Here is a 27,028-nt window from a genome sequence, read left to right as displayed (position 1 = left end):
ACCAAAGCTAGGCACAGACAAAACAAAAAAAGAGAATTTTAGACCAATATCCCTGATAAACATCGATGCAAGAATCTTCAAAAAATACTGGCAAACCGAATCCAGCAGCACATCAAAAAGCTTATCCACCACGATCAAGTCGGCTTCATCCCTGGGATGCAAGGCTGGTTCAACATACAAAAATCAATAAACATTTGATTTTTTCCATTTTCCTGGACAACTGGCTCTGCACTATGAACTGGGTTCTCTTCTCTGTCTGGGAATTTAATTTGAACATTGAAATCCCGAGTAATCTGCTGGATTCTGGAACCTTTGGGGCCCATGACAGATCGGTGGAATTTCTGGGGTATAGCACATTCTAATGACACCTGAGCTTCCAGTTCCTCAATGGTCTCCTGAATGCGTTTCTTGGCTACCTCCACACAGTCCTTGGCACCCTTGAGGGTGACTTTGTCGCTCTGTGTGCCAGAGCGTGGGAAGCTGACCATCACTCCGCCATACTCTTCAGCAATCTCCCACAAGACCTGGCCTCTTCAGATGACGAAGTGGCGGTGATGCTTGGGGTCCACCAGCATGGAGTCTTCCACCACATTATCCAGGTTTTGGATTAAGGCCTCCAGCTCCTTCTGTGCCTCTCAGACAGCATCCTCCTATCTGATGATGGTGATTAGGTCCTGGTCCTTGTCCTCAGCCTCAGGGAAGATGACGTGTGCTCCAGTGCTGTCGCTCACCTTGCGAATTTTGCTGCCCCCCTTGCCCATGAGGAATTTGTGATATTCTGGCTTGGCGTGGATGTCAACAGTGAAACTCTTGGTTTGCTTCTCCTCCAACAGATGCAGGAGCTGTTTCTTGGCCTTCTCCACATCCGAGGAAGGGTCCCTGATAACAACGGTGTCGCTTCCTGAACCTTCCATGGGAAAGTGAATGTGGTCCCCCACCGCACTCCTCCATGATGGAGCGGATCAGACGGCCCTTGGTGCCAATGAGGGAGTTGTGCAGCTTGGCAGGGATGGAGACCTCTACCTCGGCTATGTTGGCCAGGTCTTTCTGAATAGACAGAATCCTGCTCTGGGCAGCTTCGCAGTTGGCTCACTTGCCTGTGATGACAATGGTCTCTGAATTGCTATTTTCTGCTGGATGGTCGATCTTGGTGTTGCTTTCTTCACGAATCTTTTTAATGTTTGCACCTCCTTTCCCAATGATATTCTTGTGAAACTGTTTGAAGATCGGAACATAAATTGAATAGCTATTTTCCACCAGATCTGCCACCATCTTCTGCATGCATTTTGTGCATTTTTCCACCGCATTCTTGGGTCCTCTGAGCTGGACAATGTCACTTTTTTGTGCTGGGTCTGGAAAGTTGATGATGACCTCTGGGAATTTGTCACGAATTTCATGGATCCATTCACCCTTCTGCCCAACGATTGTGTGATGAAATCTTTGCTCAATGATTAGATCCTTGGTATGCTCGTTTTCCATGCGAGATGCAAGCTCCAGCAGCTCTCGCTTGGCCTGCTGCACACCCTGTGTGTCCCCCACGATGCGGATCAAATTGCTTTTCTTACTGTCAGGAGGGATGCGCACGGACACCTTGTACTGGCCTTTGATTCTGTTTATGTTGGTGCTGCTCTTCCCAGTGAGGTGCCTGTGGAACTTGTGGTCGATGTTGATCTCCACGTAGTCCATCCGGTTAATCAAATCTTTGACCATGCGTTCTATCTGTTCCTGGGCCACATTGACATCCTGTATAGGGCCCTCCAGGGTGATCTTGTCTTCGCCCTCTGTGAACTCGATGTGAACCTTTGGCATCTGCTGAGTGATTTTGGCCAGGTTCTGCCCTTTCTTGCCAATGATGAAACGGTGAAGCCAGGAAGGGGCAGTGACCAAGGAGACGGTGAAGCTGTTGGCCTTGGCATAGACTTCAGTCAACGCCTGACCTAATTTTCAGGTTCGCCTTGAAGTATTACAGTCTCAGAGATGCTGTCTGAGGGCGGGATCTCAACGGAAACTCCACTTCTCTCAAGGATCTCCTGCAGTGAATTGCCCTTGGGCCCGATGACATACTTATGTTGGGATTTCTTCACTTCCACTGCGATGGTTGTAGTCTTCTTTTTCTTCTCCTCATAAATCTTCTTGATGCGAGCCACAGCCTGAGCCAATTGTACCTTCTCTCCAGTGAAGACAATCTCTGTCCGGTTCATGCTGGGTGGGGGGATGTTGATACGCGTGCCTGTCTCTTGCATGATCTCGCCAACCAGTCTGTTATATGGCCCAGCGATGAAGGGGTGGAACACCTTTTCTACTTCTAGCCTCTCCACAGCATGTTTGTCCTGCTCAGCAGAGATGAGCAAGACTTCATGGCGAGCTTTCTTGATACTCTCTTTGGTGCCGGTGATCTTGATCTGATTGCTGGGGTCATCTGGGCATGGGATCTGGATTTTGGTTGCAGTTTTTAGCTCCAAGTCTTGTAGTTTCTCTCCATTTTTGCCAATAACAAAGTGACAGTGTTCTTTGGGAATGGCAACAGTTGCTGAGGCCTGAGTCTGCAGTCTACCAACAATGTCCTTCCAAGCTTTCATGACAGCATCCAGCTTTCCTGACACCATGATGGAGAGGCCTTGGTCTTTGGCCAAAGACAGCTCCAAGTGAGCACCCGTTCTCTGCATGATCTCAAGGCAGATTTTTGCTTGTTCACCTTCTTCAAATTGGTTCATATCCGTATATTTTCTCTCCTCCAGGGGCACATGGACCTGAGTGATGACAGAAGCCTTGATGGGCCGGATCTTGTTCCCCCAGGCTGCAGCATGTTCCTGGGCACTTTCCAGGCAAGCAGCTTTCTCAGGAAGTGGAGGGAAGGCATCTTTGTAGGTTGGAGGGTTGCTCTCCTCTTCTGAATTTAGAATGGCAACTTTGATTTGTTGCGGAACCAGCCCACTTCGGTGTTCAGCAAAACTCTCTTGGGTCAAAACTGCAACAGAACTCATGGTTGATCTCATACCTACACACAATCCGGGAAAACCACAGTAAAACGGTCAGTAGCCAGAAAGTCCGTCTGGAGGCCGCCTCTGTCAGCCTACCTACCAGCTTTTGCTGTTCCACTCTTATTAGCATAAGAAAACCGAGCTCATAAGGTAGGAACTGTGGCAAAACAGGGACAAGCCGCGATCTTGGTAAAGGAGAAGAGGCTACGCTTGACCTCCCCCCAACCCTCAGCCTCTATATGGCCCCACATTGTCTTTATCTGTTTGTCCTTTGATGGACACTTAGATTGCTTCCAAATCCTAGCTATTGTAAACATTGCTGCAGCAAACATAGGAGTGCAGATATCGCCTTGATATATTGATTTCATTTCTTTTAGTTATATAGCCAGCAGTGGGATTGCTGGATTATATGGTAGCTCAGTTTTTAGTTTTTTCAGAAACCGTTCTCCATAGCAGTTTCCCTAGTTTACATTGCCACCAACCATGTATAAGGGTTTCTTTTTCTCCATATCCTCACCAGCATTTGTTATTGCCAGTCTTATTAGATTTTTTCTATTTTTTTCTTATTCCATTGTTAAAATTTACTAGATACTACATTTTGTACAGTATATTCAACCTAAAACCAAAACATAATAAATTTTTTAAAAACCCTTGTTACTATGTTTTTATTTCCTTACACTATCAAAGGTAGACTATAACTGCTTTTCCCCTTTTCCCCGATGTACATTCTTCATCTGCCACTTCCCACAGCTCCAGGTTTGCTTCAGCCTTGTCTGAAACCACCGTTTATCAACAGTAGTATCAGAGTTTCCTACTCATGTTTTCTTCTTCTTTTTTTTTTATTATTATACTTTAGGTTTTAGGGTACATGTGCACAATGTGCAGGTTTGTTACTTATGTATCCATGTGCCATGTTGGTTTGCAGCACCCATTAACTCTCTAAAGAGTTGTTTGAGCTCCTTATATATTTTGTTATTAATCCCTTGTGAGAGGGGTAGTTTGCAAATATTTTCTCCCATTCTGTGGGTTGTCTCTTCACTTTGTTGATTTTATCCTTTGCTCTGCAGAAGCTTCCTAACTTGATGTGATCCCACTTGTCCATGTTTACTTTGGTTGCCTGTGTCTGGGGGGGTATTGCTCAAGAAATCTTTTTCCAGGCCAGTGTTTGGAGATTTTCCCCAATGCTTTCTTGTAGTAGTTTCATAGTTTGTGATATTAGGTTTAAGTCTTTAATTTATTTTCATTTGATTTTTGTAGATGGTGATAGATAGGAGTCTGGTTTCATTCTTTGGCATATGGATATCCAGTTTTCTCAGCACCATTTATTTGAAGAAACTGTCTTTTCCCCAATGTACATTCTTGGCACCTTTGTCAAAAATGAATTCACTGTAGGTGTGTGGATTTGTTTCTGGGCTCTCTGTTCTGTTTTATTGGCCCGTGTGTCTGTTTTTATGCCAGTACCATGCTGTTTTGGTTATTCTAGCTCTGTAGTAGTATTTGAAGCCAAGTAATGTGATTCCTCCAGTTTTGCCCTTTTTGCTTTGCATAGTTCTGGCTATTCTGAGTCTTTTGTGGTTACTCGTAAATTTTAGGATTATTTTTTCTATTTCTGTGAAGAATGTCACTGGTATTTTGAGAGGGATTTCATTGAATACGTAGAATGGATATTTTAGCAATATTGATTCATCCAGTCCATGAACATGGAATACTTTTCCATTATTTGGTGTCCTCTTCAATTTCTTTCATCATTGTTTAATAAAGTTTCCTTATAGAAATCTTTCACTTCCGGTTAAATTAATTCCCAGGTATTTAGTTTCACATGTGGCTATTGTAAATGGGGTTACTTTTTTTTATTTCTTTTTCATATTGTTCACTGACTCTTAGCATATACCAATACTGATTTTTGTATGTTGATTTTGTACTCTGCAACTTTACTGAATTTGTTTATCAGTTCTAACAGTTTTCTGGTGAAGACTTTAGATTTTTCTAATATAAGATCATATTATCAACAAAAAAGGATCATTGACTTCTTTCTTTCCAATTTGGATGCTCTTTTTAGTTTTCTCTTGTCTAATTGCTTTAGCTAGGACTTCCAGTACCAGGTTGAATAACAGTGGTGACAGTGCATCTTTGTTGTGTTCCAGATCTTAGAAGAACGGCTTTTTCAGTTTTTCTCCATTCAGTATGATACTAGCTGTGAATCTGTCTTACGTGGCTTTCATTATGCTGAGATACACTTTTTCTATATTAAGTTTTTTGAGGGTGTTTATTATAAAGGGATGTTGAATTTAACCAAATTTTTTTCACTGTCCATTGAAATTATCAAATGGTTTTATTCTTCATTCTGTTGATATGATGTGTCATGTTGATTGATTTGCATATGTTGAACCATCCCTACATCTCAGGGATAAATCTCACTTGGTCATGATGGATAATCTTTCTAATGTATTGTAGAATTTGGTTTGCTAGTATTTTGTTGAGGATTTTTGCATCAATATTCATCAGAGAAGTTGGCCTGTAGATTTTCTTTTTTGGATGTGTCTTTGTCTGGTTTTGGTATCAGGGTAGTACTGGCCTCCTAGAATGACTTTGGAAGTATCTTTTCCTTCTCTGTTTTTTGAAATTGTATGAGTAGGATTGGTGTTAGTTCCTTTTTAAATGTTAGGTAGAATTTAGCAGTGAATTTATCAGGTCCTGGGCTTTTATTTACTGGAAGACTTTTTATTATGGCTTCAATCTTGTTACTTGTTATTGGTTTGTTCAGCTTTTGGATTTCATCCTGATTCAGTCCTGTCAGGTTGTATGTGCCTAGGAATTTGTCCATTTCTTCTAGATGTTCCAATTTATTGACATATAGTTTCTCATAGTAGCCACTAATGATCCCTGAATTTCCACAGTATCAGTTATAGTGTCTTCTTTTTCATTTCTATTTATTTAGATCTTCTCTCTTTTTTTCTTAGTCTGGCTAAAAGTTTGTCAATTTTGTTTAACTTTTCAAAAAACCAGCTTTTGTTGCATTGATCTTTTGTATGTTTTCATTTCAATTTCATTTATTTCTGCTCTGATCTTTATTATTTCTTCTACTATTTTGGTTTGGTTTGCTCTTGTGTTTCCAGTTTGTAAAGATGCATCATTAGATTGTTTAATCTCCATGTATTTGTGTAGTTTCCAAAATTCCTCTCGCTATTGATTTCTACTTTTATTCCATTGTGGTCAAAGAAAATGCTTGATACTATTTCAGTTTTTTTGTATGTTTTAAGACTTGTTTGTGACCTAACATATGATCTATCTATGAGCTGAGGTAAAACGTGTGTATTCTGCAGCTCTTGGGTGAAATGTTCTGTAAATATCTATTAGACTCATTTGTTCTATAGTGCAGTTTCAGTCTAATGTTTCTGTATTGATTTTGTGTCTGGAAGATCTGTCCAGTGCTGAACATGGGGTGTTGAAGCCTTCGGATATTATTGTATTGGGGCCCATCTCTCTCTTTAGCTCTGATAATATTCCCTGTATATATGTGGGTGCTCCCATGTTGGGTGTATATATATTTAAAATTGCTGTAGCACTTGCCTTAACTTTGTCCTCGTGCTTTCTAACTTTGTTGTTTCTATTTATATCTTTACTGTACTGACTGTCTTGAAAAGCTGTTATGGTTATATTTTTTAATTCATTCATTATTTAGTCTTTCTACTTATAAGAGTAGTTTACATACCACAATACAGTATTATACTGAGTTTTTCCAGACCTTTTGGAGCTCCATTGTATGTTGTTTCTTTTCTCTTGCTGCCTTTAGGATCCTTTCTTCATCCTTGATCTTCAGGAGTTTGATTATTAAATGCCTTGAGATAATCTTCTTTGGGCTAAACCTGCTTGGTGTTATATAGCCTTCTTGTACTTGGATGTGATATCTTTCTCTAGGTTGGAGAAGTTCTGTTATCACCCCTGTGAATAAATGCTCTACCCCAATCTTGTACCTTCTCTTTAAGGCCAATATGTCTCATTTGGGGCTATTTTGTGGATCCTGTAGGCATACTTTATTGTTTTTTTTCTTTTGTCTCCTCTGACTGTGTATTGTCAAATAAGCTGTCTTCATGCTCAGTAATTCTTCTGCTTGATCCTTTCTGCTATTGAAGGACTCTGATGCATTCTTCAGCATGTCAGTTGGATTTTTCAGCTCTGGAATTTGTGCTTGATTTTTAAATATTATTTCAATCTCTTTGTTAAATTTATCCAGTAGAATTCTGAATTTCTTCTCTGGGTTATCTTATTTCTTTGAGTTTCCTCAACAAAGCTATTTTGGATTCTGTGTCTGAAAGGTCACATATCTCTGTTTCTCCAGAATGAGTCTCTGGTGCCTTATTTAGTTCATTTGATGAGGTCATGTTTTCCTGCATGGTCTTCTTACTCATAGATGTTCCTCTGTGTCTGGGCATTGAGGAGTTTGGTATTTATTGTAATCTTCTTGGCAAGGCTTTTCATATATTTGAAATGACTTGGGTGTCACAATCTTTAGGAGGCACCCCAAGCCCAGTAATGTTGTGGGTTCATATAGACTTGTAGAGGTACCACCTTGATGGTCTTGGAAAAGATCCAGAAGAATTCTCTTGGTTACCAAGCAGAGACTTGTTCTGTTCCCTTACTTCTTTCCAAACATATGAGTCATGGTCTCTGTTCTGAGCCACCTAAAGCCTGAGGGTAGAGTGACACAAGCATCCCTGTGGCCCACACCACTATGACTGCATTGGGTCATACCTGAAGCCAGCAGAGTGCTGGGTCTTGCCCAAGGCCTGCCTTAACCACTCCTTGACTCCTGCCTGTGTTTGCTCAAGGCCCTGGGGCTCTACAGTCAGCAAGTGGCAAAGCCATCCTGGCCTGTGTCCTTCCCTTCCAGGTGGCAAGTTCTTCCAGTTCCTGGGTGGGTCCAGAAGTGCTATCTGGGGGTCAGGGACTGAGAGTCAAAACCTTAGTTAGAAGTGTACCTGCTATTCTGTTGTACTGTGGCTGAGCTGGCCCTCAAACCACAAGACACAGTCCTTCCTGCTCTTCCCTCCCCTTTCCAAAGGCAGAGGAGCCTCATGCTGTAGCCACCGCCACCACAGCCATGAGGAGTACTGCCAGAAACTGATGTTTCCTTGGAGTACTGCCAGAAACTGATGTTTCCTTTAGGTCCAGGGTCTCTTAAGTCAGCTTGTGGTGAATGCTGCCTGGCCTGGGATTCATGCTTCAGGGCAGTGGGCTCCCTCTGGCCCAGGGGAGGTCCAGAAGTGCCATCCAAGGGTCAAGTCCTGGAATCCAGGACCCCAAGAGCTCACTTGGTGCTCCACCCCTTTGAGGCAGTTTTGGTACCTGGTTTTTGGTTCTTATAAATGTATGTTTTTTTCTGCGTAGATAGTTGTTAACTTGGTGTCCTTGCTTAGGGGTTACCATCAGTGGTACTTTCTCTTCCGCCGTCTTTCTCCACTTCCTAATTGAGTATTCCTTTTAACGTACAGAATACTTTAAAATTCTCATATGGAGAAACCAATTAGTCTTCCTTTTAAACTTCTGCCTTTGGGGTCTTATTTAGGGTTTCTCCTACCCATGTCATACAAATGTTTACAATATTTTTTCTTATTCCATTTTTTACTTATTTTTTTAGAATAACAAAACTAGTATCAATTAATCATAAAACTACTGAAGTGGCATATAAATTTCTGTATTGGATATGTATTTTTAAAATTATACCAATGAGATGGGGCAATTCTGTATTATATTATAACACACATTTTGGCCATTAGACAGATGAAGCACCTTTTCATTTGTAAATACATGGTTTATGCTTTTTCTTTTGTACAGTTCCTATTTATATTCTTGCCCATTTCCCCACTGTGTTTTACAAGTTCTTAGTAATTTGAATGAACTACATATATTCTAAATATTACCTTTTTGTTATACATACATTGCAAATAATTCCTTCCAGTCTGTCACTTGCCTTTTAACATTACTTATCAATATTTTGCTTAAAGGGGAGGTTTTACTTTTTAGGTAGCAAAATTTGTTCATTTTTAAATTCACGATATTTGTATTTCATGTCATAAGTAAAAGGCATTACTTACTGTAAGGATCAAAGTTTTTATGTTAGTTGAATTTATTATTGGTTTTCTCAAGTTCCACATACCCAACTTTCTCAGAACAATTTCATTCTCTACTGGTTTCAAATGCTCCATTTGTCGTCTTTGAAATTCTTATCTATAAGTCATGTCTGACTGTCACAATGCTGCCATGAATGTGTTTTGTATCAGCACAGTACTCTAGGATTGTAAGATCCTCTGATAACCAGTAGAAGCAGACCTCCACTCCCTATCATGCTCTTTCTGCCAAAAGTAGCTATTTTTACATGGGCTTATTTTTTATATAAACTTTGAAATAGTTTATCAAATTACACGCAAATTGCCATCTGATTAAAATTTCAGTCTTTTTAGATATAAACTTTGGGACAAAGGTCATCTCTATGTTTTAAGTTTTCTAATTCAGGATTTAGGTTTAGATTTAGACTCTGAAAGTTTTCTTGACTGCTTCAAGTGTATCTTATACATTTCTTACTTCATTTCTGTAAATTCAACGGCTATTTTTCCCATTGTGATTATAATCCAGTTTTCTTTTTTGTTTGTATATAGCATATATCAAGGAAAGACATAGACTTTTTTCAATATTTACTTTGTATCCAGTCATGATCATGTTAGCCTCCCTGTATGAGTTCTTAAATGTTTCATCTTTTTCTTTACTCTTAAAATTTTAGGTGACATATGATTTCTTTTTTGAAGTCTGGTAGAACACAGGCATAAAATGAAATGAGCTTGATGTTCTTCTCTGGGATCTGTCTTAAATTTGATAAAAGTTTTCACAACAATTTTTGAGTTAATTAAATTTGGAGGTTGCCAAAACAAGCCTCATTATTTCCTTCTTCTATTTATAAGTCAAAGAGCACAATTTTGTGTCATCTGGTGGTTATTCTTGGAAATCCTGTGATAGCATAGGCATAAAATACAGTTGGACAATTTTAATATTGCATATTTAGGGCCAGATACAGCAAAGACGACATCAAGAATAGCAATTTGATGAAGCAAGACGTGAATGTAAGTCATAGTCGCATAAACAAAATACAATTATTCTGAACAGTATTTTAAAATAATCAGTAACCATAATCTTTAAATACTCACCTTAGAATATTGTTTAAAAATTCAAAACTTTCAAGAGTGTACCAGAAATACGGAGAGTTTCCACACTATTTTGTTGTTAAAAGCGAATCTCTGTTAGCTGAGCACAGAATCATTTTGTCACAATATAAAAGAAAATTCAAAGTATAATTTCACTCTTTGTATATAATCCATATTACAATTTATATTGCATTCATAAGCTTTTTTAAAAGATGGGTAAATCCACTAATATTGAGTATAACATAACATTTCTTCTTTAACATATACAAACTTTAACAATTAATGGTAGTATATTTTTATATGTTTAGACATGCATAAGTTGATAAGTATGTAAATGCATAATGAAATTAAAACCTTAATTTTAAGATATAATTAATTATACTTGAATTTAAAGTACATGTTACTTGTACATTTTTATGTAAATTACCATTTTTAGTAAATTAACTTCCCTTACCATTATCTTTGCCAATATACATATTAATGTTTTCTAATTACTATACCAACTGTAGTCTTTATATTTTTATTTATAATTAGTTATTTTTTTTAATGTGGGCCTCAGTTTGAATTATTACACCAACTATAGTCATTATTTTTATTAATTACCAGCTTTAATTAAAATTATAAACTGTTGTTTTCTTCAGACACAGAGAAAACTAGAAAGAAGACAGGAATCCAAAAACTGCCTAATTTTTTAAGTACACATTTTAGATTATCTTTATAAATGTTAAAGTAATAAAACAAATGCCCACATTAAATCCAATGCATTTGGACATTCTCTTGATTTGTAAATCATTTGATAATATATAAGGTAGAGTAAATTGGAACATGTTTATGACTAAAGTTTAATATTTGTGATGACTTTTATGTATATTTTAAAATGTGTTAGCCTTTATTTGAATTTTTTTTCCTTAAGAGGTACAGCCTAAATCTTCTCCCCTTGAATATGGCCTAGATTTACAGCACATTTCTAATGAATAGAAAAAAGTGGATGTGACAGTTTATGACTTAGGAGATGAGGTAAGGAAAGGCACTACAATTTTCCCCTCCCTCCTTCGTCCAGAACCAACTGCTCTAGGAAAAGCCAACTGTTATGTGATGAAGACTTTGTTTTGTTTTGTTTTTTTGCCTTTTGTTTCATTCTTTTTATTTTTTCTTTTTTCATATCATTTTATTTATTCTTATTTTTTTTTATAAAACAAGTATTTTATTATTATTATTATTATACTTTAAGTTTTAGGGTAATGTGCACAATGTGCAGGTTTGTTACATATGTATACATGTGCCATGTTGGTGTGCTGCACCAGCTTTGTGAGGAGGTCCACGTAGCAAGGAACTGAGAGGCTTTTAGCTAACAACCATGTGACTGAGTCATCTTGGAAGTGGAGCCTCCAGCCCCCCGCCAAACTGTTGGATGATTATAGCCCTCTCTGGCTGACATCTTGACTGCAACCTAAAAGGCTTTATGAAAACTCCAGAAGCCATCAGTACCCCGGGCAAGTGCAAAACCAAGAACAGCTGCTGTGGAATGGGTAAGAAAAGCTGTTGAATTTCAGCCTGTTCTCCAAGTGGGCACTGTTCGGTGTAATCAGGAGAAAATGTTCAACTGTTGGCTTCTCCCTTGGGAGTAGAAGAGAAGAGGGGAACAGAAGTTTGACAATCTGGCTTTTCAGGGTGCTACCTTAGTGCCCGATTTCTGTCTTGCATGACTTGGAGTGCTAAAGGGGAATCCACCTACTTTGAATAAGTGGGGGCTACTGAGAATAAAGGAGATCTCAGCAGCCTGTTGCAGCACCAGAAAACCTGAAGGACTGCATACAGACACCAGAAGGAGTAAGAGATTATGAGCTTCTGAAAAAGAAACAAGCAAACATCCCTGATTGGAAAATTACATGCACACGTCCAGAGAAGATGCATCCCTAAGGAGGCTGGAGAAACTTCCAGAATATATAGCCAGGCTCCTTGGTGAGGGTCTTACCTTGTATGAAGCCAGTCATGAGAAAAGTGATTCTTTTTTTATAATTATCCTTTTTTATTCTTTTTTCTTTTTTTAATTATTATACTTTAAATTCTGGGCTACATGTGCAGAATGTGCAGTTTTGTTACATAGGTATACACGTGCCATGGTGGTTTGCTGCACCCATCGACCCATTACCTATATTAGGTATTTCTTCTAATGTTATCCCTCCCCTAGCCCCCCACCCCCCAACAGTCCCCAGTGTGTGATGCTCCCCTCCCTGTGTCCACGTGTTCTCATTGTTCACCTCCCACTTATGAGTGAGAACATGCGGTATTTGGTTTTCTGCTCTTGTGATAGTTTCCTGAGAATGATGGTTTCCAGCTTCATCTGTGTCCCTGCAAAGGACATTAACTCATCCTTTTTTATGGCTACATAGTATTCCACGGTGTATGTGTGCCACATTTTCTTTATCCAGTCTATTATTGATGGGCATTTGGGTTGGTTCCAAGTCTTTGCTATTGTGAATAGTGCCGCAGTAAAAATATATGTGCATGTGTCTCTATAGCAGAATGATTTATAATCCTTTGGGTATATGCCCAGTAATGGAATTGCTGAGTCAGATGGTATTTCTAGTTCTAGAACCTTGACTTAAAGCTGGAATTTACATTCAAAAGGGAAGGAGAGCATGAAAGTTTGGAAAATTTGCAGCCTGCCCATGTGGTGGAAAAGACCATTTTTTAGCAGAATAATTCAATCAGCCTGTGGAGCAACCACACACTGGAGGTTTTTGCCTAAGTATAAAGAAGCCAAGTGCTGACAGCCAAGACAATGGGAAAAAGACCTCAAAAGCATTTCAGAGACCATCACAGCAGACCTCTTTTCTTTTCTTTTCTTTTTTTTTTTTTTTTTTCCTTTTTGAGATGGAGTTTTGCTCTCATTGCCCAGGCTGGAGTGCAATGGAGCAATCTTGGTTCACCACAACCTCTGCCTCCCAGGTTCAAGCAATTCTCCTGCCTCAGCCTCCCAAGTAGCTGGGATTACAGGCATGCACCACCATGCCCGACGTATTTTGTAATAGAGACGAGGTTTCTCCATGTTGGTCAGGCTGGTTTCAAACTCCTGACCTCAGATGATCTTGCCTGCCTCAGCCTCCCAAAGTGCGGGATTACAGGCGTGAGCCACTGTGCCCGGCCTAGCAGGCCTTTTTCTTTCTTCCTTCGAGGCCTAGATGGACCTAACTATTTTGTGGGCCAGTCCCAGGGCCCCACTGCGCTGTGCAGTCTCCAGATACTGCTTCCCCACATCTTAGCCACTGCCACCCCTGGAGACTTTGGACTTTTGCATTAATGCTAGAATGAGTTCAGACATTTGGAGACTTGGGTAGGCATGACCGCATTTTGCAATGTGAGAAGGACAAGAGATTTGGGAGGGGCCAGGGTGAAATGATATAGTTTGGATATTTGTCCCCACCCAAATCTCATGTTGCATTGTAATTTCCAGTTCTGGAGGTGGGACTTGACGGGAGGTGTTTGCATCATGAAGGCAGATTACTCATGGCTTGGTGTCTTTGTGATAGACTTCTTGTGAGATCTGGTCATTTAAATGTGCATGGCACCTCCCCCCAACTCTGTCTCTCTCTCTCTTTTGCTTCCATTGTTGCCATGTGATGTGCCTGCATTACTTTTGCCTTCCACCAAGTCTGAAAGTTTCCTGAGGCTTCTCCAGAAGCAGATGTCACTATGCTTCCTGTATCGCCTGCAGAAATGTGAGCCAACTAAATCTTTTTCTTATAAATTACTCAGCTTCAGGTATTTAAAGCAGTGGAAGAACAACCTAACATAGGTAGTATGGCCATTTTATGATATTGATTCTTTCAATCCATGACCCATGGAATGGTTTTCCTTTTTTGTTTTTGTTTTTTTTTTTTTTTGGTCATCTCTGATTTCTTTCAGCAGTGTTTTGTAGCTTTCCTCTTCAGTTTGATGTATGCCTAGGCACTTCAATTTCATGTAGCTACTGTAAATGGGATAGTGTTCTTTATTTGGCTCTCAGCCTGAATATTATTGGTGTATAGAAATGCTACTAATTTTTGTACATTGATTTTGTATTCTGAAACTTTACTCCAGTTGTTTATCAGCTAAAAGCCTGAAAAGCACAATAACAAGGTCTGAAATTGAATCAGTAATGAAAATAGCAACCCAAACAAGCCCTGGCCCAGATGGATTTACAGCCAAATTCAGTCAGATATTAAAAGAAGAACTGGTGCCAATCCTAATGAAACTATATCAAAGATAGTTGCGAAAGAGGCTCCTTTCTTTTTTTTAATTACACTTTTAAGTTCTGGGATACATGTGCAGGACATGCAGGTTTGTTATGTAGGTATACATGTGCCATGGTAGTTTGCTGCACCCATCAACCCATCATGTACATTAGGTATTTCTCCTAATGCTATCCCTCTCCTAGCCCCTCACCTGCCAACAGGACCCAGTGTGTAATGTTCCCCTCCCTGTGTCAAAGTGTTCTCAGTGTTCAACTCCCACTTGTGAGTGAGAACATGCAGTGTTTGGTTTTCTGTTCTTGTGTTAGTTTGCTGAGAATGATAGTTTCCAGCTTCATCCATGTCCCTGCAAAGGACATGAACTCATCCTTTTTTATGGCTGCATAGTATTCCATGGTGTACAAGTGCCACATTCTCTTTATCCAGTCTGTCACTGATGGGCATTTGGGTTGGTTCCAAGTCTTTGCTATTGTGAACAGTGCCACAGTAAACATGCATGTGCCTGTGTCTTTACAGCAGAATGATTTATAATCCTTTGGGTATATACCCAGTAATGGGATTGCTGAGTCAAATGGTATTTTCTGGTTATAGATCCTTGAGGAATCTCCACACTCTTCCACAGTGGTTGAATGAATTTACACTCCCACCAACAGTGTAAAAGCATTCCTATTTCTCCACATCCTCTCCAGCATCTGTTGTTTCCTGACTTTTTAATGATCGCCATTCTGTCATGAGATGGTATCTCACTGTGGTTTTGATGTGCGTTTCTCTAATTACCAGTGATGATGAGCTTTTTTTCATATGTTTGCTGGCTGCTTAAATGTCTTCTTTTGAGAAGTTTCTGTTCATATCCTTTGCCCACTTTTTGATGGGGTTTTTTGTTCTTTTCTTATAAATTTGTTTAAGTTCTTTGTAGATTCTGAATATTAGCCCTTTGTCAGATGGATAGATTGCAAAAATTTTCTCCCATTCTGTAGGTTGCCTGTCCACTCTGATGGTAGTTTCTTTTGCTGTGCAGAAGCTCTTTAGTTTAATTAGATCCCATTTGTCAATTTTGGCTTTCATTGCTATTGCTTTTGGTATTTTAGTCATGAAGTCTTTGTCCATGCCTATGTCCTGAGTGGTATTGCCTAGATTTTCTTCTAGGATTTTTATGATTTTAGGTTTTATATTTAAGTCTTTAATCCATCTTGAGTTAATTTTTGTATAAGGTGTAAGGAAGGGGTCCAATTTCAGTTTTCTGCATATGGCTAGCCAGTTTTCCCAACACCATTTATTAAAGAGGGAATCCTTTCCCCATTTCTTGTTTTTGTCAGGTTTGTCAAAGATCAGATGGTTGTAGATGTGTGGTATTATTTCTGAGGCCTCTGTTCTGTTCCATTGGTCTATATCTCTGTTTTGGTACCAGTACCATGCTGTTTTGGTTACTGTAGCCTTATAGTACAGTTTGAAGTCAGGTAGCATGATGCCTCCAGCTTTGTTCTTTTTGCTTAAGATTATCTTGGCTATGCAGACTCTTTTTTGGTTCCATATGAACTTTAAAGTAGTTTTTTCCAATTCTGTGAAGAAGGCCAATGGTAGCTTGATGGGGATAACATTGAACCTATAAATTACTTTGGGCAGTATGGCCATTTTCACGATATTGATTCTTCCTATCCATGAACATGGAATGTGTTTTCATTTGTTTTGTGTCCTCTCTTATTTCTTGAGCAGTGGTTTGTAGTTCTCCTTGAAGAGGTCCTTCACATCCCTTGTAAATGGTATTCCTAGGTATTTTATTCTCGTTGTAGCAATTGTGAATGAGAGTTCACTCATGATTTGGCTCTCTGTTTGTCTATTATTGGTGTATAGGAATGCTTGTGATTTGTGCACATTGGTTTTGTATCCTGAGACTTTGCTGAAGTTGCTTATCAGCTTGAGGAGATTTGGGGCTGAGATGATAGGGTTTTCTAAATATACAATCATGTCATCTGCGAACACAGACAATTTGACTTCCTCTGTTCCTATTTGAATACCCTTATTTCTTTCGTTTGCCTGATTGCCCTGTCCCGAACTTCCAATCCTGTGTTGAATAGGAGTGGTGAGAGAGGGCATCCACAAAAGAGGGTCCTTTCTAACTCATCTTATGAAGCCAGCATCAACCTGATACCAAGATCTGGCAGACACAATGAGAAAAGAAAACATCCAGCCAATATGCCTGATGAACATAGATGCAGAAATGCTCAACAAAATACTAGCAAGCTGAATCCAGCAGCACATCAAAAAGTTAATTCACCATGACCAAGTAGGTTTTATTCCTGAGATCCAAGGCTCATTCAACATATGCAAATCACTGAATGTGATTCACCACATAAACAGATTTAAAAGCAAAATCCATATGATCATATCAATAGATATGAAAAAGGCTTTTGATGAAATTCAACTTCCCTTCATGATAAAAACCCTCAACAGACTAGACATCAAAGAAACACATCTCAAAATAATGATAGCCATCTGTGTCAAACTCAGCGCAAATGTCATAATGAACGGACAAAAGCTGAAATTATTTCCTTTGAGAGCCAGAACAAGAAAAGACTGTTCACTCTCATTACTCTCATTTAACATAATATAAAAAGTCCTAGCCAGAGCAGTCAGGCACGAGAAAGAAAGAAAAGACATCCAAATAGGAAAAGAAGAAGATAAACTATCTCTCTTTGCTGATGATATGATTGTATACCTGGAAAACTCTAAAAACTCCATTCATCTGTTCCTGCATGCTGTCAGTTTTGTCCATTAATATTTATAGCATGTTAATTGGAATTGTTTTAAATTATCGGTCTTATAATTCTTCAACCTGATCAATTGATTGGTTTATTTTTGCCTTTTAGTATATGCCTTGCAATTTTTGCTTGATGCACTGTATATAACAAACTGCTGTAAATAGATAGGGCTTTGGTAATGTGGTGATAAGTTGTGGGGGGTGGGAATTGTTCTATAGTCCTATGGTTAGATTTCATTATTTTGGTGAACCCGTGCCTCTGGACTGTGAACTTCACAAGTACTTTTTGTAACCCACACCCTCTTTTTAGGTGAAACATGATGAGTTGAGGGGTCTGGAGTTAGATATTTTTCTGCTGTCACCTAGGATGCTAAATTTGGTTGGAGTTGGATATTTCCTTCTGAGCTTTTTACCTGCTGCTTTGGAAACTGGGAGTTCCCTGTTATTTATTTTTTGCCACAATTTTTAAAAACGGTTTTTGTTGGTAAACCGTATGGGGTAGATGTTACCTCTGCTTCTGAAAGTCAACCTGTATTTTGGGCTTCTTCTATGACCTTTGCAGTCTCTGAATTGCATGACAGAAGCTCTGTCACCACCACCAAGTTCTTCTAAACTAATCATTTGGTAAGGGAGAAAGACAATGCAGAAGGAAAGCAACTTATTTCTAAGAAAATGGCACAGAATTTCCTCACATGTTTTTCACTGACATCTTACTGGACAGAATTTAATGGCCTCACATAACTCCATGGGAGGCTAGGGCATTTGGATTCTATCTTGGAGGCCATGTGCCCAGCAAAAAGATAATAGATATTAGAGGACAAACAGCACTCTCTGCCATAATGTGATTCAGATTTTGACCAATTTGGTTGACCAAAAAATAAAGAAATTAGCAGAATTTATGTATCCACTAAGTTCTTACTGTGTATTATACTATTGTAGGCTTTGGGGTGCAATAATATGATAGCATTAGGTAGTGGACCTTTACATACCCCAAACAGAAAATATAGATTTTATTCAACTCTACATGGGAACGTTTACAAAAATGATCATGTATTAGACACAAATAAAAGTTTAACATTTTTAAAAACTGAGTGCATAGTTCGTATTCTTTAATTACATCCCAACAAAAATAGAAGTGAATATGTAAAATATAACAAAAACATGTTAGAAATTAAGCACATTTTTCAAAAAAGAGACACAAATATACAGAGAAACGGGTTAAAAGGACACTTCATGGCAAGGCTAAAGAGAAACAGAGCGATACTCTTTTATTTAAAGCTAAAGGACTCAGATTTAAACCTAGTATTTCTGTTAAGAAATAAGAAAAACAGGCCGAGCACGGTGGCTCATGCCTGTAATCCCAGCAGTTTGGGAGGCTGAGATGGGCAGATCACCTGAGGTCAGGAGTTCGAGACCAGCCTGACCAACATGGAGAAACCCTGTCTCTATTAAAATACAAAATTAGCCGGGCATGCTGGTGCATGCCTGTAAGCCCAGCTACTCAGGAGGCTGAGGCAGAAGAATAGCTTGAACCTGGGAGGCGGAGGTTGTGGTGAGCCACAATTGCGCCATTGTACTCCAGCCTGGGCAACAAGAGCGAAACTCCGTTTCAAAAAAGAAAAAAGAAAAGAAAAACACTTGTCTTAAAATATTTTAAAATGTTATTTACAATGAAAAACTGAGGAAATAGCAAAACCAATAAAAGAAATAAATATAACCAAAAGGTGAACTTTTGGAAATACAAATGAAAGAAATTGCTCTCAATTTTCAGTAAGTGAAAAAGAAACCAAGTGAAACTACAATATTAGAGAAAGAAATAACCACAGCTATAGAAGAGATTGAAAAAAGAATACATCATGCAATTTTTACCAAGCAATTTAAGGACCAAGAGGAAAGAATATTTTTGAATGAAATTTAAAACAGATAAAAAATAACTCTAGGAGTGTTAAACTTGAATAGATGAATTATCATTTCAGAAAGGTGATTATCAGCTTATGTTATGTAAGCAATAAGATCATTTTCATAGCTGAGTTCTAGTTAACCTTTACAGAACACATTATTAAGTTGTAATGAGTTTTAAAATAATTCCAGACCACAGGGAGTCAAAATGGCTGAATGGTTCATTTTTATTAATTTAGCAAAACATTAATACTAAACCCTCATTAAATGGTATAAACTATTACATATGAATGGAAATGGAAAAACATCTAGATAATGTATTTGCAAAGACAATTCACTAAACACAAGAAAAATACACCCTAAGCAAATAAATGCAATAAAAAAGATTCGTTCTCAGAAAACTCAGTGGTATAGTCCCCATTTTAAAAGAGAAAAGCATTAAGATCATCTCAATAGATGATGAAAAATAATTAATAGATATTTCTAAGAAAAACTTTACTAGAATTGGAATGAAATGACTTAAACACTATTTTCAAAAAACTAATAATGTCATTCTAAAATGGCAAAATACTAGTACCATTTCAATTTATATTGGGAACCAGAGGCATGCTAACTATTTATATTAATATACAAGAGTAAAGAAATATAAGTAAATAATAAAATAAAGGAAATTGAAGTAAATTGTATATAATCTTGAAATACAATAAAACCATCTTCCTTGTAAATCATATTGATCACTTAGAAAACCAGAGATCAATGGAGACAGGCAGAAGGGTGGACCACGTACCCCATGCCCAGCCCTTTCTATGTCCTGAAACTTGTGAGCTGCTGCTGATGGAGAAGGTCCTCCCCCAACTCTCCCAGCTCATGGCAAATCTCTTCTTGCCTGGTTGCTAGCCTGTGGCTGCCATGGGTGTGGACCCTGAATGTTGCAGGCACAGCTCCTCCCCACTTTTCTGTGGTGGCCCTTGGCTCTTGCTGCCACCACTTCTGCTTTCTGGGATTGGGACTCGGGTTTATGCTACATCTTATTCCATCCCAGTCGCTAGTGAATAGCATTGGGTTTGTTTGTATTTGTCAAAAACAAGGTGTGGCATAGCCATTAGCACCTGTGTTGGGGAAACAGCACACAAACAAGAAGCTTACAGCCTCAGTGGCAAGCACTTCATCTTATCAAAGATGGGGAACTCATGTAGTCATTTGTCATGCTTGTCTGCAGACAAAAGATACCAAAAAGTTGCAAAGATTTGTCCATCTTGTTGATAAGGCCACTTATAAGCCAAAAATCTGTCAACATCAACCACGTGTCCAACCAAATATGCCCCATTTGACTGCTAAGGTTGAGGACAAAGGAAATGGAATCAAGACCGTTAGAGTCAACATAGTTGGCACTGCAAAGGGCCAATTGGCCTCCTGTGCATCCCACCAAATATTTTGTTTGTAAGCTAGAAGCACAAGTCCAGTGGTGGCAAGAATGACCGTTATATTGTCAGTGGATCTCATGAGGCAAATAAACTGCAAGACATGTTGGATGGATTCATTTAAAAATGTGTTCTCAGTCCAGAGTGAGAATCCTGAAACACATCTGCACATCAACCCGAAGAAGAAAAACATAGGTAATTTTTGTAAAGCTTGTTTCTATAGAGACATGGTTCATACATATCATAAACTCTGCACGTTCATTGTGAGAAACCCATCTGAAAATAGTGAGTGGTACAGAAAAGAAAGAACAGTGAAAGAAAAATAGAAAGGGCAATGACAAGGCAATGGCTGCATACCCAGCAGCGAGAAAGCACCATCACTGCCACCACCAGATGAAGTGAATTCTCTTCATATGCTGTGGAAGAAGAGGAAAGGGATAATTGGGGGTGGATACAACTGAGGAAGCTCAAAGGTATAGAAAAGATAAAAGTCAGTGATCGTGCAAATGTTCTTTCAGTGACAATTTCAAAAGAATTTTTTTTTTTTTGAGACGGAGTCTCTCTCTTTCACCCAGGCTGGAGTGCAGTGGCGCGACCTCGGCTCACTGCAAGCTCCGCCTCCCGGGTTCTCGCCATTCTCCTGCCTCAGCCTCCCGAGTAGCTGGGACCACATGTGCCCACCACCGTGCCCGGCTAATTCTTTGTATTTTTAGTAGAGACGGGGTTTCACCTTGTTAGCCAGGATGGTCTCGATCTCCTGACCTCGTGATCCACCCGTCTCGGCCTCCCAAAGTGCTGGGACTACAGGCGTGAGCCACCGCGACCGGCCCAAAAGAACTTTTGAGGAGCAGATCAGTATCCTGTTTGATTTTTTTTTTTTTTTTAAGAAAAAGAAGAGGGTGTTATTGACTCATCTGACAAAGAAAGTGTTTCGGATGCATAAAGACTGGATGTAAAAGCCATGGGCCCACTTGTTCTGACCAAAGTTCTTTTTCATGACATTAGAGAACAAATTAAGAAGCACAGGCACCGTTTCCCATGATTTTTCACAAGAAAACTCAATGGTACCTTCTTCATGGTTTAGAGCCTGTGGTAACAATGTTTCTAGCTTGGCTCATCTCCAAGATTTCACATATATTGAAAGAGATGTAAGATGTGGACCTTTTTGAAAAAGAGGTTATCGTTGGCTGTTCAGGAAAGGACTCTATGAAATATATCTGAAAAGGACGCATAGAATAGAGAGTAGAGCAAGATAGTGAAAGAGAAGTTTCCACTGATTGTCTCCCCTGCAAGGACACCAGTTTACCAACTATCTACACATAAGAGGCATTGAAGAGGTAGAAAAACAAAACCGTCTTGAATAGCTGATGCCACCCCTAACCCATTCCCTGGCAGTGGCAGCATGGTGCAGAGAGCATTTCTGCACACTGGGGAGAGGGAGTGTAAATCAATTGCTAGGCATTGAACTCAGTGCTGTCTTGTTATAGCAGAAAGGAAAACCAGACCAAGCTCAACTGATACCACAGAGGAAGCATATAAACTAGCTAAAGGGGAATTGCCATTCACGACACTTGGAACTTGATTTTCTGCAAGCCTTGCCACTGCAGGCTTAAGTCCTCTGGGGTTCTAAATAAGCTTGAAACGCAGTCTAGGCCAGAAGGACTGCAACTACCACCTGAGTGTTTAAGTTAAGGACAAGTACCAGGCCAGGCAGCATTCACCACAAGCTGACTAAAAAGCCTTTAGGCCTAAGGGTCATAAGCAGTGGTCTGGTAGTAATCCCCATGGGACTGTGGTAGCAGTGGCCATGGGGTGCAGCTCCTCTGCTTTTGGAAAGGAGTGGGCAGTACAGGAAAACCTGCATCTTGTGGTTTGAGTGCCAGCTCAGCTGCAGTACAGTAGAACACTTCTAACTTTTTGGACTGTAGTCCCTGGCTTCTGCCTGGCACCTCTGGACCCACCCAGGGTGTGGGAAAACTCACTACCCTGAAGAGAAGGACACAGGCCTGGCTGGATTTGCTACCTGCTATATGCAGAGCCCCAGAGCCTCTAGCAGAAATAAGCAGTAGCCAGGGAGTAGTTACAGTAGGCCTTGCATGGGACCCAGTACTATCCTGGCCTCAAGTCTGACCCAGCAGAGTCATAATGCTGATGGACACAGGGGTGCTTGTTCACTCCACCTCCAGCTTCAGGTGGCTCAGAATACAGAAATATACTCCGCTTGTTTGTTTCGAAGAAAGTAAGCAAAGAAAACAAGAGTCTCTGCCTGGTAATCCACAGAATTCATCCAGATCTTGTCCAAGACCATCAAAGTGGTACCTGTGTGAGTCTGTGAGAACCACAGCATTACTGGCCTTGCGGTACGACCTAAGGCAGAAATAGATGGCATAGATGACAACACTCAAGTCTTTCCAAATATCTGTAAAGCCTTCCCAGGAAGAATGGGTACAACAAACCCAGACTGCAAAGACTACAATAAATACCCAACTCTTCAATGCCCAGACACAGATGAACATCTATGAGTAACAAGACCATGCGGGAAAACATGACCTCATCAAATGAAGTACATAAGGCACCAGGGACCAATTCTAGAGAAACAGAAAGTGGCCTTTTAGACACATAATTCAAAATAGCTATTTTAAGGAAACTCACAGAAGTTTAAGATAACACAGATAAGAAATTAAGAATTCTGTCAGATACATTTAACAAAGAAATTGAAATAAAATAATTGAGCAGGAAGTCCGGGGCTGAAAAAAGCACACTGGAGAATGGATCAGAATCTTTTAATAGCAGAATTGATCAAGCAGAAGAAATAATGAGCTTGAAGACAGGCTATTTGAAAACACAGGCAGAGGAGACAGAAATAAAAAATAAAAAACAATGAAGCACACCTACAGGATCTATAGGAAATAGCCTCAAAAGGGCAAATCTAAGCATTATTGGCCTTAAAGAGGAGGTAGAGAAAGAGATAAGGGTAGTAGAGAGTTTATTCAAAGGGATGATAACAGATAATTTTCCAAACCCAGAGAGAGATATCAATAGCCAAATACAAGAAGGCTATAGAACACCAAACAGATTTAAACCAAAGAAGACTACCTCAGGGCATTTAACCATCAGATTCCCAAAGATCGAGGATTTAAAAAAAAAAAAAAAAGGATCCTAAAAGAAGCAAGAGAAAAGAAATAACATACATGGTAGCTCCAGTAGGTCTGGCAGCAAACTTCTCAGTGGAAATTCTTGTAGGCCAAGAGAAGAGTGGCATGGTATCTTTAAAGTGCTGAAGGAAAAAACTTTTACCTTAGAGTAGTATATCTGACAAAAATACTCTTCAAACATGAAGGAAATAAAAACACTTTTTCAGACAAAGAAAAGCTGAGGGATTTCATCAATACCAGACCTGTTCTTCAAGAAATGCTAAAGGGAGTATTTCAATCAGAAAAGCATGTTGGTGAGCAATAAGAAGTCATCTTTGGGTAGAAAACTCATTGGTAATAGTAACTGTGGAAAAACGGAGTATTATAATGATGTAATTGTATTTCATAAACCACTCTTATCCTAAGTAGAAAGGCTAAGTGGTGAACCAATCAAAAATGACAACAACAACTTTTCAAGACATCATGCAATAAGATATAAATAGAAACAACAAAAAGTTAAAAAGTGGGGGCTGAAGACAAGGTATGGAGGTTTTATTAGTTTTTTGATTGCTTGCTTATTTGGTTGCTCGTTTATGCAGACAGTGTTATCAGCATAGATAGTATGTGCAAGCCTCACACCAACTCCAAACCAAAAAACATACAATGGGTATGTAAAAAATAAAAAGAAACTAAATCATATCACTAGAGAAAATCATCTTAACTAAAAGTAAGGCAGGAAGGAAAGAAAGAAGGGAGAGAAGACCACAAAACAACCAAAAAAGGAATAACAAAATGGCAGGAATAAGTCATTACTTATCAATAATAAAGTTGAATATAAATGGACTAAACTCTGCAATCAAAAGACGTAGACTTGCTAAATGGATGAAAAGAAACAAGACCCAATGATCTGTTGCCTACAAGAAACACACTTCACCTATAAAGACACACATAGACTGAAAATGAAGGGATGCAAGAAGATATTCCATATTAATAGAAACAAAAAAAGAGCAGAAGTTGCTACTCTTACATCAGATAAAATAGATTTCAAGACAAAAACTTTAAGAAGAGACAAAGAAGGTCACTATATAATGATAAAGGGGTCCATTCAGGAAGAGACTATAACAATTTTCAATATATTTGCACTCAACATGGGCATACTCAGATACATAAAGCAAACATTTATTAGAGGTAAAGAGAGCTAGGCCCCAATACATTCATTGCTGGAGACTTCAGCACATCACTTTCAGCATTGGACAGATCTTCCAGAAAGAAAATCAACAAAGAAACATCAGACTTAATCCACACTATACAACAATTGGATGAACGAGATATTTACAGAATTCTCCTTTGGCTAGGGATGGTTTATATGCTGCCTCTGTGGTGTCAGTTGAGTTTGGTTTGGTTTTCCTTTCTATCTGTTCTGCACCTTTGAACTTCCTCAGTTGTATCCACCCCCAATCATCCCTTTCCTCTTCTTCTACAACATATGAAGAGCTGCAAAATACACATTTTTTCCTCAGCATATTGATCATTCTCAAGGATAGACCATATGTTAGGTCACAAAACCAGTCTTTAAACATGCAAAAAATTAAAATATAATCAAGCATCTGTCTTCTCTGACCGCAATGGAATAGAACTATAAATCAATAACACAAGGAATTTTGGAAATTGTACAAATATGTGGAAATCGAGCAATAAGTTCCTGAATGGCCAGCTGGTCAATGAAGAAATTAAGAAGGAAATTGAACAATTTCTTGAAATAATGATAATGGAAACACAACATACCAAAACCTGTGGGATACAGCAAAAGCAATATGAAGAGTTTGTATGTAGAAAATAAGTTTTTCTACCTCTAAAAAGAAGAAAAGCTGCAAATAAACAATTTAATGATGCATCCTAAAGAACTAGAAGAGCAAAAGCAAGCCAAACCCAAAATTAGTGAAAGAATAGAAATAATAAAGATCAGAGCTCAAATGAAATTGAAATGAAGAAAATACAAAAGATCAATGCAACAAAAAGTTGGGGTTTTTTTTTTAAGTTATGCAGATTAACAAACATATATCTAGACTAAGAAAAAAGAGAAGATCCAAATAAAATCAGAGAGGAAAAGGGAGACATTACAACTGATACCACAGAGATTCAAAATTGCTATGAGCAAATACATAACAACAAATTGGAAAATCTAGAAGAAATGGACAAATTTCTAGATGAATACAACTGCCAAGACTGAACTATGAAGAAATTCAAAACCCAGACTGATAACAAGTAATGAAATCAAAGCTGTAATAAGAAGTCTCCCAGCAAAGAAAAGCTTGGCACCTGATGGCTTCACTGCTGAATGTGAAAAAATAATTAAAGAACTATTATCAGTGCTACTCAAATTATTCTGAAAATTAAAGTAGGAGGGAATACTTTGAAACTGATCCTATGAGGCCAGTCTTATCTCAATATCAAACCAGACAAAGACACAGAAAAAAAAACAACAACTATAGGCCAGTATCTCTGATGAATAATGAGCAGAAATCCTCAGCAAAATACTACCAAACCAATTTCAATAATACATTTAAAAGATTATTCTTAGTGGTGTTTATCCTTGGGATGCAAGGATGGCTTGACATGAAAATCAACCAATGTGATACATCATATCAACAGAATGAAGGACTAAAACAACATATTTCAATGGATGCTGGAACACATTTGATAAAATTCGACATTTATTCATGATAAAAACCCTCAAAAAACTGGGTGTAGAAGGAACATAGTTCAGCATAATAAAAGCCATGTGCAACAGACCCACAGCTACTATGCTGAATGGGGAAAAGCTGAAAGCCTTTTCTCTAAGGTCTAGAACATGACAAGGATACCCACCTTCACCACTGTTATTCAACATAGTACTGGAAGTCCTAGCTATAGCAATCAGTCAAGAGAAAGAAATATCATCTAAATTGGAAAGGAAGAAGTCAAGTTATCCTTGTTTGCTGATGATAAAATCTTAGATTTGGAAAAACCTGAAGACTCCACCAAAAAACTATTAAAACTGATGAACAAAACCAATGAAGTTGCAGGATAAAATTTAACATACAGGCCGGGTGCGGTGGCTCATGCCTGTAATCCCAGCACTTTGGGAGGCTGACGCAGGTGGATCATGAGGTCAGGAGTTCAAGAACAGCCTGACCAAGATGGTGAAACCCCATCTCTACTAAAAATACAAAAATTAGCTGGGCGGAGTGGCAGGCTTCTATAATCCCAGCTACTCGGGAGGCTGAGGGAGGAGAATCACTTGAACCCAGGTGGCAGATGTTGCAGTGAGCCAAGATTGCACCACTGCACTCCAGCCTGGGTGATAGAGTGAGACTCCGTCTGAAAAAAAAAAAAAAAAAAAAAGATTTAACATACAAAAATAA

The 27,028-nt window shown here is 38.9% G+C and overlaps 1 protein-coding gene and 1 pseudogene across 1 annotated transcript in view; one reads left to right on the top strand and one right to left on the bottom strand.

The window, feature by feature from the left end:
- LOC129463015 (vigilin-like) overlaps positions 1-2,996 on the bottom strand; it is an 8,035-nt pseudogene extending 5,039 nt beyond the window's left edge.
- Positions 1-27,028, top strand: part of LOC129463016 (coiled-coil domain-containing protein 144A-like) — a gene marked incomplete at its 5' end in the record, with an annotated part of 95,968 nt that extends 68,940 nt beyond the window's left edge. Inside the window, 1 exon segment of the mRNA XM_063617056.1 lies at positions 2,739-27,028.

Source organism: Symphalangus syndactylus, chromosome 14 (assembly GCF_028878055.3).
Source record: "Symphalangus syndactylus isolate Jambi chromosome 14, NHGRI_mSymSyn1-v2.1_pri, whole genome shotgun sequence".
Taxonomy (NCBI): Eukaryota; Metazoa; Chordata; class Mammalia; order Primates; family Hylobatidae; genus Symphalangus; species Symphalangus syndactylus.
Note: the sequence above shows the minus strand (reverse complement) of the source record. Positions and strands in the feature narration are given on the sequence as shown.